The sequence below is a fragment of the Ursus americanus genome, chromosome 20 (genome assembly GCF_024610735.1).
Source record: "Ursus americanus isolate L20-20 chromosome 20, mUrsAme1.1.p, whole genome shotgun sequence".
Lineage (NCBI taxonomy): Eukaryota > Metazoa > Chordata > Mammalia > Carnivora > Ursidae > Ursus > Ursus americanus.
The window spans coordinates 30449140-30469631 of NC_142146.1; the positions used below are offsets into that span (position 1 = coordinate 30449140).

The following is a 20492-nucleotide window of genomic DNA, read 5'->3' on the forward strand; positions in this document are numbered from 1 at the left end:
TCCATGCTCTAAATGGCTATTTTCTTCCATCTGCTCAAGGGGATCTACCCCTTCAACTACCTAATCTTTGAGAGTTCTTGTACCTTATTTGTCATAATTCTGGTGTAATTCTTTACAAGAGTAGAAACACAAGTTTACATTCAATTTTGAGAAATCCATGATGATGATGATGATGATGATGATGATGATGATGATGATGGAGATGGTGGTGATTAATATTCCCATGCCTCTAACTTGGAGCCTGGCACTGTTCCACATGAGTGAGTACTGTTGTTACCTCCATTGAGGAAATTGAGTCACCGAGAGGTTAAATGACTTACCCAAGCTAATAGTGGCAGAGCTGGGATTCAGACCCAGGCAGTGTGTGACTCTAGGGCCTCTTTCTTTTAACTGCTAGTATGTACACTTTCATTCTGCTTCCACTTTTCACCTTTTTTCTGAATTATTCTTCAGTCTGTGTGAGGTCTTTCTGTTTTGTTCCATTTTATTTGGGAAGATCCAACAAAGACAGAGAATATAACGGTTTTGCTCCTAATATGAATGCATGTTGAAAAAAATGGGAGAGCCGGGAATCAAACAGAGAATTCCTGATTCACAGTCACCTTCTCTGTTGATAGCTGTCAAAAATTACAGTGATCTCCTGCGGTATGCTTTGCATTGATCAGTATGTGCTTATGAGGAGGACTGGCTGCTTTCTGGCAAGCCTGAGGCAGAAGGCATCCTCCAGGGCTAGTGGGCTTTCCTTAGGGCCCACTTCATCTCAGGTGGGTCATAGCATCAGGTTAAAGTCCTCAACCTTATGAGGGTCTAATATGCAAGGAAATCACAGTGTTTGCTGGTGGAGTCAGAAGTTCCGAGAACTCCACAATTCAGGAGGAAAGTTTCTTGGAAAGTGGATCTGGTAGGGAAGAGGAGCTTGATGTGGTTTTGCGATATAGGTGAGGTTCAGTGGGGTGGAATCTGGAGCTGACGACCAAGAAAGAATTCTTGAGGCGTCTTTGGTGCAAGATGGTGATTTATTAAAACACAGGTTCAGGACCGTGGGCAGAAAGAGCTGCTGCACCAGAATTGGGAGAGGTGGCTGATTATATATTATGGGGTTGGGGGAGGTAAGGAAAAAGGGAGGTTGAGAACGTACTTTCATATGTTAGAGAAGACTCACAGGATACCCACGGTCTTGCCATTGTCAAGTTAAAGTTGTTTTTCCCTCTAGCAAGGCATTCACAAGAAGATAGTTGGGAACTTTCCAGAGGAACATTATACTCTGCCTGCTTCAAGTATCTGTCAATGGCCTGCAGGTTATAAGGACATTTAATCGTATCTACATTTCCTTCTGGAAGCTAGGTTATTGATAGAAATGCTTTATTCTTGTAGATTGCTAAGACATTTGTAAACTGAGGGAGACTCATGTTTTGTAGGATTGTGATCTTTATAAATTAACTATTGGTTTTTCCTTTTGTTAGCTTTAGGGCAGCCAAGAGTGCCTGAGGAATGTCACATATATCCCACAGGGGTGGGGGGTTGTGGGGTGTCATATTCCACTTTGTCTTCAGCCAGCCTTCTGTTCCCTCATCAAGCTGACACCATTCAGTGGAATCATATGAGGAAACAACAACTCTGTTTGCTTTGTTAGTGGGTCTGGATGTGAAATTGTGAGAATATGTGTGGTTCCAATTCATAAGCCATCCTACACTGAAGAGTTGGATTTGGACCTAAAACAATACTCCATTTTTATTCTAGGTTGTTTCTGTAGTTTTACTGAACAAGAAAACATTTTCCTTAGTGGTTTAGTGTCTTTTCACTTCATCTTCCAAATACCTGGCACTGAATTGAATTTAGGGAGCACTCTGGTCTAGCTCCCTTGTTATATAAATCAGGAAACAAATGTCTACAGCACTTAAGAGATTTTCTCAAGTTTTCAAGTAATTATAAGAGTACAGCCCTGATCTTTGGCCTGCCAGCCCATGTTCTCGTCCACTTTATTTCCATTTTTGCTTATTGCAGGAAGGAACAAATATTAGTTGGAGTGTTTGGAGGTTGATAGATGTCATTTGTGAGAATTTTTTAAACTCAGAGTTTACATTAACTGTGAGCAAAAGCAGATTTTAAGGTAGGCCTCAGAATTTACCCAACCCCTTTCCCTTCATTTCTCCACATCCATTTAAACAGGTATAATATCTGGAATCCCAAATTGAAAGAAAGCTTTTTCTAGCATGATTGACACACTTACTGTTGGCTTAAGGAAATGGGGGAGGGTATGAAAAGAAAGAGGGTAGTGGAGGAAGAAGGGAGGTAGGGAGAGAAAGAAAAGACACAAACTCTTACTCCCAGCTTTGTGACTTGGAGAACATGGTAACTTTTCTCAACACCTAATTAACATAGTAGGTATGGACTACCTCAGTAATTAACTTCTATTCACTTTTAGTTGGTGCCACTCATTTAACATTTAAATGCCAGCCTAAGTGGGAAGCTGAGGTTTTTGTGAAAACTGAAGCAGTGAAAGGGGAAGTTACCTAAAAGGTGCACCATGGCCTTACCTTTAGATTTTAGGTCTTTGTCATAGGAAGAGAAATTTTGGGAAGGTGGGAAAAGGGCTTCCACTGGATGCTCTGTTTTTCCATCAAGACCCAGACAAGGCCTAGTTTCCATTTTGAGTTTCTCGAAGTCCCTGAGCCCCCTAGGACTCCAAAGAGTTTGAACACTGCAGTTCCAGGTACAGGTTAAAAATTTTAGCCCTGGACCCTGCAACCAGGTCCCTTTAGTTAGAGTGTGGCTGGGCTGGCTTCTTTAAGCTGCCACCTTTGAATGCTTTCCATTAATAGAAAAACTGATGGAAAACCAGGGTGTGAATTTGATCAGTTGACCACACCTTGCTGTCACTGCTAACCTGGCCATGCCTTCAAATCTCTGTTGACTTTGAGGACTTGTTGGCCTATTCTTTGCAAGTCACTCAGCCCAGCCATCCTGCCCACTTTGTAAGTATCTGGGTTAGCCATGCCAAACCCTAGTCTTTGTGTAGTTTTATATACCTCTGTGGGGGACTGTTTGAGGATTTAATGAACTATATGCATGCAAAGGATTGGTATCTGACATTAAGTCTACTTACTATCACCCGAACCTCTGTAATGGCCTCCTGACTGACCTTCTTGCTTTCACCCTGTCCCCCTGTAAGCTGTTTTTTTTTTTTTTTAAGATTTACTTATTCTAGAGAGAGAGCAAGAGAGAGTGCATGAGTTGGTGGGGCGAGGGGCAGAGGGCGAGGGAGAGAAGCAGACTCCCTGCTAAGCAAGGAGCCCAACTTGGGGTTAGATCTCAGGATGCTGAGATATGACCTGAGCTGAAATCAAGAGTTGGACGTTCAATGGACTGAGCCACCCAGGCGCCCCCTGAAAGCTATTTTCTCTGTAAAAGCCAATATGATCTTTTAAAGATGAAAATTATATCGTACCACTTCCTTGCTTAAAACCCTGTAGTGACTTCTGAATTTTGTCACACTGAATAAAACCCAAGCTGCTCACCCATGCCTGCATAGCCCTGCATGATCTCACCCCTGCCTCCATCTTGAATGTCATTCTGTATAGTTTTGCCCTTTCCATTCAACTACACAGATCTTTTTTTCTTTTCTTTTCTTTTCTTTTCTTTTCTTTTCTTTTCTTTTCCTTTCTTTTCTTTTCTTTTCCTTTCTTTCTTTTTTTAATACTCCCAAGTACCTGCTGACATTGGCACGTGTGTACAAGCTATTTCTGCTTCCTAGAATGCTCATCCACTGGTCCTCACATGATAGCTTCTTCACACCATCAGATTCCAGCTGAACATCTTAAGAGGCATTCTTTAATTGTTCAAGCTAAAGTAGCTACCTATCACTCTTCATGTCTCATTTGTTTATTCATTTTCTCTCTACTCCCACTAGAAAATAAGCTTCATGAAGTCACAGGGACCTTTCATGGCCTTTTTGTTTGTTTGTTTTTGTTTTTGTTTCCCCCATGCATGCAGTGGTACCTAGAACACCGTAGGTGTTCAGTTAATATTTATTGAATAAATGAATGACACATGGTAAGTGTTCAATAAATGTTAGCTATTATTATATTAGAGAAAAACAAAAAAGTGAAACCTTAATATAATTGGAGTTCCATTTAGTCCTCATTCTGTGCAGTGATATATTCAGAGAAACAACTGTTCAGGAAAATAGGACTGAAAGCAACAAAAATCTTTACTCCCACAAGAAAATATCAAAGGTGGGAGGGTATATTTTTCATTTATTTCAACACTTGGTAAAATCGTGTCTTGCTATCTCTGTTGCTCACAGTACTCAATAATCATGGCAGCTACTCCATCAGTATTATCTTCCTGTCTTCTTGCCAACTCCCAACCAAAGAACTATCCTCAAACAACTGTAACCTGGCTGGAGCCATTTTCTGAATCACCATAACAAAAAGCCTGGAGTGAAGCAAGCATACTTGGAACCTGGTGGTGTGGGTGGTGGAGGTGAGACTGGGCATATTCATAGGTTAACAATTTTGTACCTGGTACTCATATGGCAAAAAGGGGGAAACTGAATAAAGATTTTAATGAATTCTAAACTAAATGATATTTAGGAAAGACTATGAAATAGCTCTACTTAGGGATCACTGAATCCCACAAACTTTTTACTCGGAACCAAATACACAAAAGATAAGTCTCTCCATTTTTAGTATCCTGCTACAAAGCTTTGGACCTAGGATAGGAGGAGATATCTATTATCACAAAGTTCCTCTTCACTTAGAACCTTATGGACTCTGATTAGATGATGTTAACTTGCTTTATTATTTTGTTTTTAACTATTGTGGATTAGAAACCAAACCTAAAAGTGAAGGGGAACTGTTACAGGTGAGAAAATAACTTAATATTAGACTGCTTGATATAAGCAGACCAAGATGAAGAATGATCTTACCATATAGTCATAACAGTGACTCTGATTCCCGAAATAGGGGTCAGTCATATTTTGTTCCTTAGTGGGTTCTGACTTCTAGAGCCATTAGTGCTCTCTGAAAGCTCCCTTAGGTCCAGCACACATTTGTAAGACAGACCCTTAGAATCACAAGATGTGGTCTGAAGGAAGTAGGACTTTACTCTGCAAAATTGCCAGGTCTGCCAAAGCAGCTTTCCTGAGCTCTTGGCTTCCTTAGCACAGTGCTCCAACCAGCTGACCTCAACTGACTCATCAGATTATAGGAGAAGTTGGGAATAGAAATTAGTTCCCTGGGGGATCCTGGCTGTATAATAGCTATCATTTGTATGCAGTTAAATGATTTGCAGAGTAGCACAGCTCAGAGCTCCCAGCTGCATTTTGTCTATTTCTGGAAGCGTATGAAACAGTTGGCTGGGAATGTAGTTTCCAAAAGGTAATGTGAGCATTATAGTAACATCTGGGGCTAAGTTTTTCTCCCACCTCATCTGACCAAAATCTAGATTTCGGTCAGAAGTCCATTCTGCATCCAAGGAACTTGGGTTTAATAGCTATTGTCTGCTTCCCAATGCTTGCCTGTCAGTTCTCTTGTTTCTACCTGCCAGTCTTGAGCCTCTCAGCGGCCATCCCCCCAGAGAGTGCCAAGAGACATAAATATTCATGAGGGAAAGAGAGATTCAGAAGGCTGAGGTCAGGGGAACCCTGTTTCTCAAATGGGCTACTGGCTTCTTACCTTGCTTTCCTTTTCCTGTCTCCCATCCTCTTAGAGCAAATTGTCATATAAAGTGGCCATTATCTATCTCCTCCATCCAGTAGGGAAACGGCAATGTGATAGGCAAGAGCCAGGAGAGGTGTGGGAATCACACATGATCCCCTGGGATGGCACAGTGTTTCTCAATCCAGCTTATACTAATGATGGCTAAATTGTCCCCAAATTCCTCCTATACTCCAGGAATTAAAGAGAGTAGGATAAGAAGAGCAGAGAATTATAGGTGGTAATGGCTGTCATGGTCAACAGTGGAGGGATGAGGGAAGGAGAGGCTGTTGCTATTTGCCCTAGCAAGGCCATCAACAGCTCTGCCCTAGGGAAAGTCATTTACGAGCTCACACCACTGCTTCCTCTGATTTCCCAAAACCTTTCTGCACCAGAAACCAGATTAAAAGGAATGATAGTTGCAGCCTAGAAGACTGTGAGAGAGGAACCATATTTTAGCCCTTTGCCTCCCTAAAGAGTGGGAGGGTAATGCTCAGTTGCCTGGATCTAAAGGTCTGGAGAATTTTGACACTGGGTAGTCCATCCTCCTCTTCTCTCACCTTTCACTTCCCTCTGAGTCCCATCAACACTGGCTGCCAGGTTTCCAAAGCTCAGGCTTCTGGCAAAGGCCCCAGTCTGTCCCACACCAGGGACTCGTTCTCTGACAGCTATGTGTTTCAGCCTCAAGTTCTGATTTTCAGTTTTGTCACTATTCTAAGCAAGGATTTTGCCTGTTACTGGTTACCCTTACCTAGGTTTCATTTTGTGACTTCCCATCAGAGATGCTTAGTTTGATTAACTATCTCTTTATAGTGCTCCTTTCCTTTTCTCTGCATTAGAGTTGGTCTCTTAAATCACCCTAATTTATAGAACAACCATGAAAACCATCTTTATGTGCCTGCCTTTGCATGAACTATATTTAGTGCCTTTATCTAACTATGTGGCAAGAATAATTTTATTAATCTCAGCAGACAAAACCAAGTGTCAAGTCATAGCAAGGGTGATAGGAGCAAGGATTTCTCCCTGATTTGACCTAACACCGTGAAGAGTTTCTTGGCTTCTTCAGGTAATGGAATATACCAGTGATTCAACACAATCCTTAACCCAGCCAGTCTCATGAGGCATGTATGGAAAGCTTGATACTTTGAACAATTGGCAGGTCCCCGAACAGTGAAGACCCAGTAGTCTGTGAGAATGAAGAGCTTGTGTTGGAGTTTAAGAGGCCAGCAGGAGGCTGTGTGATATAATAGAAGGAACACCGAACTTGTAGTGATAGTCCTGGGTTTAGGAGCATCCTTACTCTGCCAACTTGCCACATGATGTAGTCAAGACTTTTAACCTGATATTCTTCAGGTGTTAATGACTGCTGCATATCAGGCACCATGCTTGGCATTGCTGATAGAGTTGGGAATGTGACAGGGTTTTGCAGCTAAGTGTGACAACCCTAGATATATTATGGGGTTCTTATGAGAGTCATTTCTTTAGTTGAACTTAATTGTTCACAATATATTATTTCTATGAAAAATAACATTAATAACAAATATGTAGATCTTCACAGCAGGTTTAGGTCCTGATAAGGCCATCGTAAGTTGAAAATGCATTTAATAAACCTAAGCTACCAAACATCATAGTTTAGCCTAGCTTACCTTAAACATGCTCAAAGCACATAGCCTATAGTTGGGCAAAATTATCTAGCATAAAGCCTATTTCATAATAAAGTGTTGAATATCTCATGTAATTTATTGAATACTGAAAGTGAAAAACAAATTGGTTATATGAGTACAGAATGGTTGTAAGTGCATCGGTTATTTATCCTAGTGATTACATGGCTGTCTGGAAGCTGCAGCTCACTGTCCAGCATCACAAGAGTACAGTATAGCATACTGTTAGTCTGGGAAAAGTTCAAAATTCAAAATTTGAAGTTATGATTTCTACTAAATGTAACACTTTCATACCATTATAAAATTAAAAATCTTGAGTTAAACCCTCCTAAGTCAGGGACCATTTGTATTTTAAAGTCTACTTGGGAGATGGTTAATGTATCCAGCCAGGGTACCATATTGAAAAAAGTACAGAGCAATATAGATGGGGAATGCACATTATCCTGTGGGAAAAGATTTTTTACTCACTTATACTCATAAAATAGCAAAATGTAAAAACATTACTGCCATTGATATGAGGGATATAAGGTGCTTATTAAAAAATAAATTTCATGAAACTCACTTGTTTCTTTTAAAAGCCATTTTTCTGTGATCTTACTGAATACCTGGGAAGACTGCAGACTTATGATAAAGAACCTCTGTTTACATAGCATATTTTCATATCACTTCTAGAAGGGTCAAAAGCAGCAGAGCAGAGTGGCCTGAAGGATTGAGTTGAGGACAATCTTTAGATCACCCTTCCAGAGATGAAGGGGCTTTATGAGAGCTTCTTTGCTCATTTGGAGCCCAAGACACAGCCCTTGGGATCCTCCTGAGAGAATAAATACCAAAAGTAGATTAGGTCTGGGCACTCTTAGATGCAGTACACATTGGATGATTCAAAGTAACCGAGAAGAGCATTTTAAAATCATTAATTATAAAGAGAGTTTACAAATTGATAAAAAGACATTATCCCATTAAAAACTCTTCATGATGTAGATCTTAGTTTGGATCTTAGTTTGGTAAGTGAAAAAAAGACTATTAAGTTTCTTGTACATATAATCTTTTTGGAAGAGAAATATTTGCAGGTGTATAGAGAATATTAACTGGTTATCATTGGATGATATGGTTCTGGGCTTATCTTTAAACTTCTTTGTATTTTTTAAGTTTTCTGTAGTAAGTATGTACTTCTTTTAGCCCCAGAAAAAGTGATTATAAGCAAAATCCTAAAATATTATTTATGCAGGAAAGGGACTATGTGCTGTTGACTATTTTATCCCAGTGTTTGGAATATATGTTAAAATAACCTGAGAGAGAGCTTGTAGAACTACAGCTTTGTGAGTCTCACCCCTGGAGATGCTGACTCATTTGGACTGGAGGAGACACGGCTGCCAAGGAAAGTGGAAGCAGATTCTAGACTAAGTCACACTAAAGAGTATCAGAACCATCATTTCCCGTATAAACTCCAGGTTTATTGTAGCACAGGGCAAAATCTGTATTCCAGCTGAAACTTATCATTCAATTTCCCTCTGTCTTAGTTTCAGTAGTTGTTCTACCTGGCAAGGATGTATCTAGTTTAGTTTCCCCTAAGATGCCTTTTAGGCTCCTGGGACTTGGAAAAGACAATTATCTACTAAATACCAGGTGGCTGTGTAGATTAGCCCCAGTGAGTAAAAACACAGTGATTTGAACAAAAGACATGATTAGCTGATTGAATAACCACAGGCCATCTCAGTGCAGGTGTAGTAGAAACAAGGATGGGGTCAGATACTAACACTTCTGTTTTCTTGGTTTCATTAACAGTGCACTCATTATTTCAATACTCCTCTGATGTTAACAGTAGGGAGACATGGAAAGAGGGATAACTTATACACCACAGCATTCATATTTTTTATTAAAATAACATTTTCCTTAAAATTTCATGGAAAGAGATAACTTAATGTTATTTCTCCATCTACTTATAGAGAACTAATAGTAGTGTGTGCTTCCTGGGAGATATTTTTAAGAATTCCAAACTAAGCATTTGGCTCCATTTATGACTATGATAGAAAAACTAATATTCACACTGTCCACCTGTGCATACACAAAACTATGTTATATAAAAGGCAGGGCTACCCAAATGCTTTAGACTACCATTCCATTTTCTGCTTAGTTAAAAAAAACAAATGGAAAGATTCTAAGATGCTGCCTGTTGAAAACCCTGCTATAGACACCAGAATCTCTGAGCTCCCAATTAACTAAGGTATAAATGGGGAGAGGAAGGATCACAGGTAATTTAAAGTATAGTTAAACCAAAACTAGTCAAAATGTAGTACCAACATTTTAATTGTAAATATACTTAGTTTAAAATGTATCCAATATTCAGATACACATTAACATTCTAAAATGTCATCAAAACATAGATAATTTAGGTATTGTTGGTATGCATGCAGCTGAATATCATTTTGCTTCCTCATAAAGAAATGGTCAAAATATTAAAATCAGAGTTTTTAAAAGATCAAAGTCTGTTTTTTTTTTGTGGAGAAAGATATCCCCAAAACATGATAGACATATCTATTCATTAATATGTATTTCCAATAGTAGACACATTCTAAAACATAGTTATTTGTGCAGAATTTTGGGGATTTTGTTTTTGGACAGATTCATTATCTATGCATACCTTTTGGGCATGGTTAATCTTCATACTTATTAGTCCACTTTTAAATATTCAACAGTTAAAACTCATATCACCCTGGCCCATGTTCCTATCATTTAGGTAAGTGATGGAAGATGAGGCAACTAAAAGCAGTGGGTGTTATTAGCAAGAGACAGCTCTGTGAGGTGAGCTGGTCATCAGTTGATTCTTTTTCATTATCTCACTCATTTGTAAGCTCGAGGTCATTGGTTCAAGCTTTCTCCTGACATCTAGATAACTCACCACCAGATAGATGGTGATGGTGGTAGCTGGCTTTCCATTATAATCTATGCCTCCACTATTGTCATTTGTCCACACTTGCTAGATACATGAGAGAAGATAGCAAAGCTATAGAATAAACAGATAAATGTAATATGATTTTAGAGAGTAACAGTTTTACTTGAGGATGTTGAGGGCAAAATAATGTAAACAAGTTTTATTGATGATAAGTTTAAAAATTAGTTTTATATTAAAGTGATATATACATATTACAGAATATAAAGCAAAATGTGCATGCTTTTTAAAGATGAAATGGGAGACTTCAAGAAAATTTCCTGATTAGACCACTTTCGACTATACTCAAGACTCCAAAATGGGAGATTGGGGAGGAGGTAGAGTGGTATAATTAGTTCAGTCTCCTCTTCTATTAGGTGTTCTGGGAAAAGATTGAGAAGCACTGCAAGGGGGCATGAAGAAAAATAGCATAACATTTAGTTAAATAGATGCCCATTTAGTTACAGTTAGGATGGGACTCCACTGAGTTACACTTTTTCTGAAAAAGCCTAACTCTTAAATGAGCCAAGCATAAATCGCTAATTATCCTGTTTATGAGGATTTGAGATTTAGAGAATAAAGAAATACAAATGGCTAAATTATAACAATTTCCTGTTAGAGAACCATTACTTTCCTCATTTACTTACTGTAATGTCTCAGTTACCACTTTGGTGTCAAAAGTTCCCATGACTTAGGTGTACCTGCCATCTTGCTGCTAAAGATTCTCTATACACTTTGATGATGATGATGACAATTATAATGATAGTCAAGACCTACATAGTGTTTATTGTGTACCAGGTGCTGCTCTAAGTGCTTTGCATTTAGTCCTCACAACAACCCTATGAGATAAAATTATTCCTGTTTTTTTTCCATTTTACAGATGAGGAAGCTGAGGCACAGAGAGTTCAGTAATTTTCCCAGGACATGTTGCCTAGGGATGGTAGAACCAAGATTGGACCCTGGGCAATCTGGTTCCAGAGTCCTACTTTTAAACATCAGCTTTCCTGCTTCTCATCACAGAAATTATTAAACATGTAGTGTTTACAAGGGTAGAATTCATGAAGTTGTTGAAAGTGATGTTAAAGAACTGCTTGTGTTACATGAACAGCATTAACAAATGAGGATCTGGTAGAATTAGATAATCAGGACACAGTAGGTGCTTCCAGAAAGAATCAGTTGGCTAACAAAGGAAATAAAATGAAGTCCTGAAATAGATTTTTTAAAAATTACTTTCATTATGATGCTCGCTTCAGCACATATACTAAACTTGGAATGATACAAAGAGGATTAGGATGGCCTCTGTGGAAGGATGATACACAAATTCATAAAATTAATTTCATTATGATTGTGCTATGAATGTCCTGTATGAAGTAAAGGATGTTGTATGGTAGATATATTGGGCAGTTCTGTCGAGAAACACATGTAGACACACTCCAGAAGGCACTCCATTTATTCTTTATTCAGAGAACTAGTGACCTTTTCCTAGTTGTTTTCAGATAAAGACAATCTGTAGTAAGGGTATGCTTGAAAGTTAACTTCAGTCTAGTTATTGACACAGGAAGCTAGGTAATGTAAGAAGTTGATGGTGCCAAGTGTCAGTAAAGGTAGAGAGGAGTCCCATCTGTGATCAGTTGTCCTATCCCAGAAAATAAGAGCCTGAGTGGTCTTACCTGTGCCCTGTCACTCCAGATTTCTTTATTTTTCTTAATCATAAGAAAAGAGAAAATCATTCAGGGGCTACATTGCTCTTTATGATTGCTCTGACCTTGGAAACCGTGTGTGTGTGTGTGTGTGTGTGTGTTTAATTTCACTCTAGTCGACAGCTTCCTTCCTTAGGTCTGTGTTTTTTGAGGGCAAAATCTTTTTTTTTTTTTTTTAAGATTTTATTTATTTATTTGACAGAGATAGCCAGCGAGAGAGGGAACACAAGCAGGGAGAGTGGGAGAGGAAGAAGCAGACTCCTAGCGGAGGAGCCTGATGTGGGGCTCGATCCCGGAACGCCAGGATCACGCCCTGAGCCGAAGGCAGACGCTTAATGACTGTGCCACCCAGGCACCCCCAAAATCTGCTTTCTTTCTTAATACCAAATGCTTAGGGTCACTTCATCACGAAAGTTGCCCTTCCCACAGTTTACACTCAGAGATTATCTTCTTATGAAAGACCCCATTGCAAAAAGAGAAACACTTTTAGGCACATTTAAGTGGAATGTATGAAAGATTTTCCAGGAGTGATTTTGCTACAAGAAAATTAAGCTTTGAGCAGACCAAATCCAGAAGCATGAACTTCAGTCAAACAGAGGAGGGGAGATTATTCATTATTACCATATTAATCTTGGACTTTGATCATTGGAATACAGATTTAACCAGCTAACCAACATAAAATAAGTTCTGAGTCCACTCTTAGGAAGTTCTCTTATCAAGTAGTTTGATAGTGACCAAAATTAAATTTCAGCTTTTATGCTTTGGGCCCTGAAAATAAGAAGATGGTTAATATTGAAACAGAATTTAAATATTCAGAAGTCTTTTTGCCTAGAGCATTGAGTCAAAGATATTGTAAGCCACAATGAACCTGTGGCAATAGCCTTTGTTTCTGAGCCCCAAATCTTCTTTGCCTAGTACTCCACCTAGTAGATCACATCCTATCTAGGCAACCCAACTTTGTCTTGTTGTGCCACCAGGCTGCCATTTATCTCTCAAATGTGTCAAGGTCCAATAGTTTCTGTATGCAATTTTCCGCCAGCTTTTCATTCCAATTTTAATGGAAGCAGAATCCTTCCCTCCCACTGTAGATCAGTTAACCAGACTGCATTGACAGCAGGGAAGATAAACTTTTCCCTTCAGGACTGCAGAATATAAAAGATTAAAATTTGCTTTTCTCCAGGAAAATTCATAGGTTTGAGTCTCCCCCAGGGAGTTCTCTGATCTTTGATGCCAGTGGGCTCTTGAAGAAGACCTGCTGGGGATCATCCTTTAGAGAGAACAGTTTGAAATTCCAGTGTAGATTTGTCAATGGCCACATCAATGCACTAGCAAACCATGAGAAGGAAATCCTAGGAATACCAGGGTCATTAGGTAGTGGCAAACTATTGTCATGTTGCAGTTGTTTTTTTTTTTTTGTTTTTGTTTTTTGGTTTTTTTTTTTAAGATTTGTTTATTTTAGAGAGGGTATGAGTAAGCAGGGAGAGAGGAAGAGGGAGAGAAAGAATCTCAAGCAGACTCCCCACTGAGCATGGAGCCCAGTGTGTGGCTCCATCTCAGAACCCTGAGATCATGAAATCAAGAGTCAGATGTTAAACCAACTGAGCCAACCAGGCATCCCTCATGTTGCAGTTCTTATATCTGCTGGTTTGAAGGTTCACAGTAAGGCATTTTCTTCCCATGTTACGATAGTCTTGTAGCCTTAAACACTGCCTTAAGCGTTTATTTCTGCTTCATCAAGCAAATCATTGTTCCCTTATCCCAGGAGCATAGAGCCTGGCTAGAGGTGTGCTGAATAGAGCTGTCCTTTCAGTGAAGCCTTCTGAAATCCAGGCATGGTACTCGTTGTGTAATAGCACCCAGACCAAATATGTCTGTAGGAGGTGACCTGACTCAGTTTTGTCCTTTCTTGAACCAGCATCTTCACTGTACTGTCCAGTCCAAACATCTTTATAGAAATAGCAAATGTTTATCTTTAGCTAGAAGTAGAGAAGCCTTTCTAATAACAACAAAAATGTTAGTTGGGAATTTTTGAACTCTCACTCTGGAATTTTGAATAAGTAAATATACACATAAAAACAAATTATGTTTTCACAGATATTATACTAATATATCTTCCCCTTCTCCCCTTTAAGTCTTGTCTCATTGCAGCGCATCATTCTTAAGACATGGTGGGCTTGTGGCTTTAGCATAGGAGATGGTAAAACAGTGGGTGTGAAAGCAGGCAATAAGGAGTGAGGAGGCCCATTAAATTATTTTATCTGCTCTGTAGGTATAGAGAAAACAAACCTAGAGGGCCCAGCTATGAGGTTCTTCTATAGTGTGGAGACTGGAATTAGGAAAAAGGAAAAGATGATATGAGAAACAGAAGAAATGTCTGCCTCTGTCCTGGCTGGGGTAAAGATGGGAGAAAGGAAAATAAAAGGTGGGAGGGAGACAGAAATGTGTGCAAGAGGGGCATCTCCACAGTTGTTCTACTCTTTCGCGTTGGGAGACTGAAGACTTCAGAGAAGTGCTGCAAACTCAGCATTCTGTCCCTGTGTTCTTATTGGGACTGGGGAGTGGGAAGGAGCACTGTGTTCTACAAACCAGTATGGAACAGCTCAATTATCATGCAGCAAGTTTGCTGAGATGAGAAGCAGAAACATCACAGCTGATGTTGGGTTGGACCATTGGGCAGGGGGCTGAATGGTACAGGAGCACACTCTGGGGTCTGCAGCCAGCCAGAGGTGAGAGAAAGCTGAACAACAAAGGGGCATTGGCAAGACCTAGCTGGGAGCATTGCTGGAGGTAAAAGAAGGGGCCAGCCTGGTACTTTGGCATCAGAGGCCAGAAAGACACATGGTGACAGGGAAACTAGAAGCATTACTGCAGGTCAGTGGGTGCCAGGCAATGCATATGAAAAGACTGGCACAATGCCTGATGATTACTCCCAACCCCCATTAGGCACTGGGGAGGGCTGGGTGCCATTATAGGAAGAGCGGAAGCTGTCAGGGAGTTTGAATATTTTCTAAAGGAGCTGTTTAAATTATAGTATTGAACTAAAGTGTAAACTGGATCGAAAATTTAGTCACATTAAAAGGCGTTACATCAGATGTGATCAGAACTAATTTTTTAAAAAGTGCTTTAAAGAGTCATCAATAATTATATTTGTATATATCTTAAACATTTTAATTTAATTTAATGTAAATGTACACAGCGGTCTTTTAATGTGGGGCCAAGACCTTTTCTTCGTATATTGGTCTTCCAATTAGAGTTCTTCTTATTTCTAGCATAAATTAGACCTATAATGCTTCATCTACAATTTATTTTTTTTTAGATTTTATTTATTTATTTATTTATTTATTTATTTATTTACTTACTTATTTGAGAGAGATATTGAGTGAGAGAGAGAACACAAGCAGGGGGAGCAGAGCAGAGGCAGAGGTAAAAGCAGGCTCCCCACCGAGCAGGGAGCCCGATGTGGGGCACAATCCCAGGATCCCAGGATCACGACCAAGCTGAAGGCAGATGCTTAACCGACTGAGCTACCCAGGCACCCCTTCATCTACAATTTCTAATTGTATTTTCTTTACTAGGTCAATAACTCTTTAAGCCACTTGCAAAGAAATTTGAGTATAGGATCTTAATTTTTTTAGTAAATTTTTTTTTACAGTTGCCTTGATAACTGATTGAAAGCACTGTTAAAAGAAACCCACCTTAGTTAAGTCTATTCAAAGCATTCAATATAGTTTTCTTACGGACAGCCCTTTGTCTTCATATTTTCTCCTGTTTTGCAGTATGTTTATATTACATAACTAAAATAAATACAAAAGATGGACATAAACAGATTTGGGGACACAACTGACCCTTGAGAGCAGAAAGAGACCTGTTACCAGTGAGTTCTCAGTGCACCACAGGAAACAGGCAGCTACGATGTGGAGAAGGAATCCAGGGTGCTGATTAATTCAGCCAGTTCGTTAAATGGAGATTGGTTAAAAGTGAATAATGTAACATTTTCTCTTTAACAGCAGATGAGGGCTCAGAAGGACAGCCTAATTAGTCGTGGGTAACATTTTAATTTTTTTAATTAAAAAATTTTAAAAATTACATTTTTCCCTGCACATCCAAATTGCATTCTCTGTGGATTAAACTTTGAAAGCCCACTTATACATTCTGTAATAAAATAATCAAACCATGAACGTATATCACTAATTTGTATGTGGATATTAAGTGGAACACTGATTTTTTTTTTCCTGCTGGTCCTTTTATGTGATGTTCCTGATTGCATGATGTAAGTAAACCAATAAGGTTTTTATTTCTTGTCTATAGAGTTTATCCTGGTTTCTGCTTACATACTTCTGGAAAGGTCTTTTAAAATATGAGCTTCATTGCTGTATTTGTAAGGAAGTTTGCTTCCTGCCACAAGTTCTCCAGAATTACAGCTGCCTTCTCTACCACTTACCCAGGTTTGGCTTGGCTTTGTTGCTCTGGCTTTGTATGTTCTTAATCTGTGTCCTCTTTCAGTGCAGTGACCTCTTTGCTCTGACTATAGAATAAATAGGAGGGGATATTTTAAGGTGCTTGTGGTTGGAAAAGTAACTTTCTGATTGGGAGTCCCAGCCGCAAGTGGTTGTTTCCCCCCATTGAATGGACATACTGGTGCTTTCTACTGTACTCTTAAACTTCTCTTTGCCCTTTACCCTACCTGCACTTCCGCCTATCTCCAAAGGTGTTCATGTTTCCCATTTCATGTCCAGTGCCATGCAGGCTTCTTGTGTTCCACGCTCTTGCACTATCTATCTATGCAGTGGCCTATTTCCAACTCCCTGTGGCCACCTAAGCCTGAAGTAGAGCAGGTAGAAAGGAGAGTTGGGAAGCTCTTCCTTGACATTCTGCCCATGTATATGTTCCTCTTTTCATTTGCAGAGCCAAAGATCCTACAGGCTAACTCCTGGCCATGGTACCAGGAGGCAGAACTGAGTATTTGTTGATTTCTCCAGCTATAGGAAAACTTTCACCCCAATAATAAGCAGCTGCTTCCGCTATGTTTGGCAAATTAATTGAGGACCTTTTCAGTCCGTCAGATTGAAGAACAGGGTTGACATCCTTTTTAGCTTGAAGGATCAAGAGTAATAACCCATTTTTTTGCTTTCATTTTGATATTTTCGCCAGAGCCAACACTGTTCACTTCATGAGGACCTACTCAGGGTTGCTTCACAGTGTTCACAACTGTTTGTGATCCATTTGTAGCACATTACTGAATCTCACTTTCAAAACATTGGAGGTAGGACTTGTTTAACTTCCCCCAAACCATTGAATTGATCCTGCTGTTCTGTTCCTATTGTAAATACAGCTTGTAATTAATTCCTTACTGTCCTAGGTTTGAACCATATTTGCAAAGCCTTGTCATGTAAAATGATTTTAAAAGGCAGAGCATCAACCACTGTGCTGGGGTCAATTTTTAATACTCTGTAAAGGCTTAGAAATCAAAACCCCATTTAAAACATAGTCTTTCCTATTCGTGAACAGAAACAGAAATATCAGTCGAGAGCATATTGTGACAAATCTGTGGAAAATATGTCCTCCATTGATTTGTGCAGTTATCCCTGGAAAGAACATATAAGGAAGTAAGTCTTCCCAATCCAAGTTTCCTTTTGATAAAACCTTGGCAACAAGGTTGGAAACAGCTTTTTCTAATCCTAGATTTCAAGTCTTAAGGAATAATTTTGCCAGATGATGCAAACTTAGAAGATATGATATTTTAAATACCATATTCCTTCCAGACATCTGAGGGCTTAACATGCAAATTAGTACGTAATTTCTCGTGTGTGTGTGTGTGTGTGTGTGTGTGTGTGTGTTCGTGTTCTGTCATGTTGAATCACTTGGTCATGTCAAAGAACAAGACCTTGGGCAAGTCAGTTAACCTTTCTAGGCTGTCCTTTCACATTGCACTATGTTTTATTCTAAGCATTTCACAATAAAAATGCTTTTTTATTCTAATGGAAAAGAATTTTGAGATTACATGCTTCTGTGTGCCCTGCATATGCAAATTACATAGACTAAAGTTTTATTTCTGAAAACCCGGGCTAATACGATACACATGGGCTACTTTCTTTACTTCTGTTTTATATTAATATATATGTTTATGTATATATACATACATATGTAAAGTGAAGAGGGGGTTAAAAAAATCTTTTTTGACTAAATATTGGATCTACACCAAACCTGATCTCCTCCCTCACCCCCCACTACCCACCTTCAGTGTTGGAAATTCTGTAACAGAATGAGCTATTGTAGGGTTGAGAGGTAGGGAGAAGAACTTTGGGCCTGTGTCTCCCAGGGCTATCACCCAACTCATTAACGTAAGTTGTGGTCTTGAGAGTGCAACAGGACAACATGGCTCTCCCAGCAATTTCCTGCCCTTATTCAGGAGAGTGTTCTAGCTTACTTTAAGCTTTACATATATCAGGGCACCATTCTCTGGAAAAGAAAAAAGACAAAAAAATAGTTTTTAAAAACTCTGATGGCTCATGTGCTACTTCTTCCTCAGAACCATTAAAAACTGTCTTTAGACTTAATTCTCTGTTTCTAATCTGCTAAAATGAGAACCATAGCTAGTCTTCACCTCTTTTCTCAATTCTCACACCCCATTAAATTGAAGCTAGTTTGTCACAGTGACACTGAGGAATGTTATTATTCAAAGCTGAATTAAAAAGGGAATTTATGTAGAACAAAACCAATAAGCCAAGCAGCCTTGACATTTAATTTTCTTGGAAACCTTTCTCATTGAACCAGGAAACTGCATACTACACATTTGCAAAATGAAAAGTGGTATAGTAGGAGGATAATCTCCTCATATAAATGATGAGTAAATAATCCAAAAGAGATTAGATGTTTTCTCCTTGCCTTGTCCTTGCCTTCTACCCTGAAATGACATTTATGAGTTCCAGCTTTTAGAGACAGTTTATTTTATTTCTTTTTTTCATAGACATGAAGTGTTATGGGGAAGTGGGAGGGGGTAATTTTTATTTATGTTTTTGGCCATCAATTTCAAGTTTGCACTAACTGTTAAGAATATTGCTTCTTGGCCCTTAAACTCAGGATCAATAACCAAGAGTCACCTCAAAATCCTAACGTAAATTGTTTAAGATAGTTCAAGACACTGTTTGGCTCTTTAAGGTAGGCTGAACATAAAGAAGGAATCCTATTTCAGGATCCATTTAGTTTTCTGCTTTAGTCAGGGTAGGTAATGGTAGTTCTTTCAACAAAAAGTCAGTCTCAGTGGTTTAACATGATAAAAATCCATCACTTACATCCTGATTGAGTGTAGGTTAGCAGGACGTGAGGTGAGGGGTCCTGTTCTATATGGTAATTTAGGGATCTAGAATTTCTCTATAATGTAAGTCTGCCATCTTCTCAGATTTAGCATCCCTCCACTGGATTCTGGCAGGGAAGTGAGAAAGAGAATATAAGGTCATACAAAATAGAGATAGGTGGGTCTGTTTCCAGGCCATTGACTAGAACTCAATCACATGGTCTCACTTAACTCCAGGGGAGCTTTGGAAATACGGTTTAGCACTGTCATCTGCAAAAGGAAGACATGAGTTTGGTGACGGATAGTATTGACTCTGCCTTGGTTCCCTTTCCTCTTGCTACCCATACCTGTGCACACAGCGCTTGTCCTAGGTTGGCCTAGGACCGTGATGACACCACGGTATTTAATTTGATTGATCTAGTTCATCCATTTCATCCTTTTTTATTCAATTTCCTTTTCTCTGAAAGAAAATGATCTTTACACATAGAGGATGACTTTTCTACTGTCAGGTGTAAGCATGTATAAATATAGACCCTGCTCGAATGACCATATTTTTAAAGTGAATTCTACAGGGAGTGGATGCTGACTGTTTAATATATACACAGGAGAAGAGAAGATACCATCTATTCATCTATTATTTTTGGAAAAGCTTTAAATGATCTTCTCTACCAAGCTGTTCCTCTGTGTAGAAGAGAAAATTACAGAGCTGCAAGATGACCAAATGATCAAAAGAAAAACAATGCCAGAGAGATTTCAGTTTAAATGATAATGGAATAAAGTGACATGATGATGTATAGTAACAGATTACTTGGCACAAAAATTGAGACACAGTGTTCAAGAGAGATTCATTTATGCCCCTTAAACTTATTCCAAAATTCAGAGCCTAAGAATTCTAAACTCAAGTTCGTTCTTAAGCAATTCAGATATATGAAGGATTTTTTAGGTAAGGCCAAAGAAAGTAAAGAAACTTAATGACAAGGAACTGATAGGAGTCAAAGATTGGCCTGGGTAGTCCAACTTTTAGTGAATTCTTCAGAGCATGGTGAAAGCATAGATTGACATTTTGTTAGGCTTGCTGGTGTTTCACAAGGGAGATTTCTACCTATGGATATTTAAGGCCCATCAAATACAGTTCTCTATGCTTTTTCTCAAAATCCCATCCCCAGGAAGGGTGTGGAAAATGAAGTACTACTTTCTTATCGATTATAGTAC

General features: G+C 39.0%; 1 protein-coding gene and 1 non-coding gene across 5 annotated transcripts in view; both read left to right on the plus strand.

Moving 5' to 3' along the window:
* The window catches only part of TMEM108 (transmembrane protein 108), a 673892-nt gene that overhangs the window by 452130 nt on the left and 201270 nt on the right, over nucleotides 1–20492 (plus strand). The window lies entirely within an intron of this gene.
* LOC123788501 (U6 spliceosomal RNA) lies at nucleotides 11527–11630 on the plus strand. The gene has a single exon (XR_006778518.2). It is a non-coding gene; the product is annotated as a U6 spliceosomal RNA (small nuclear RNA).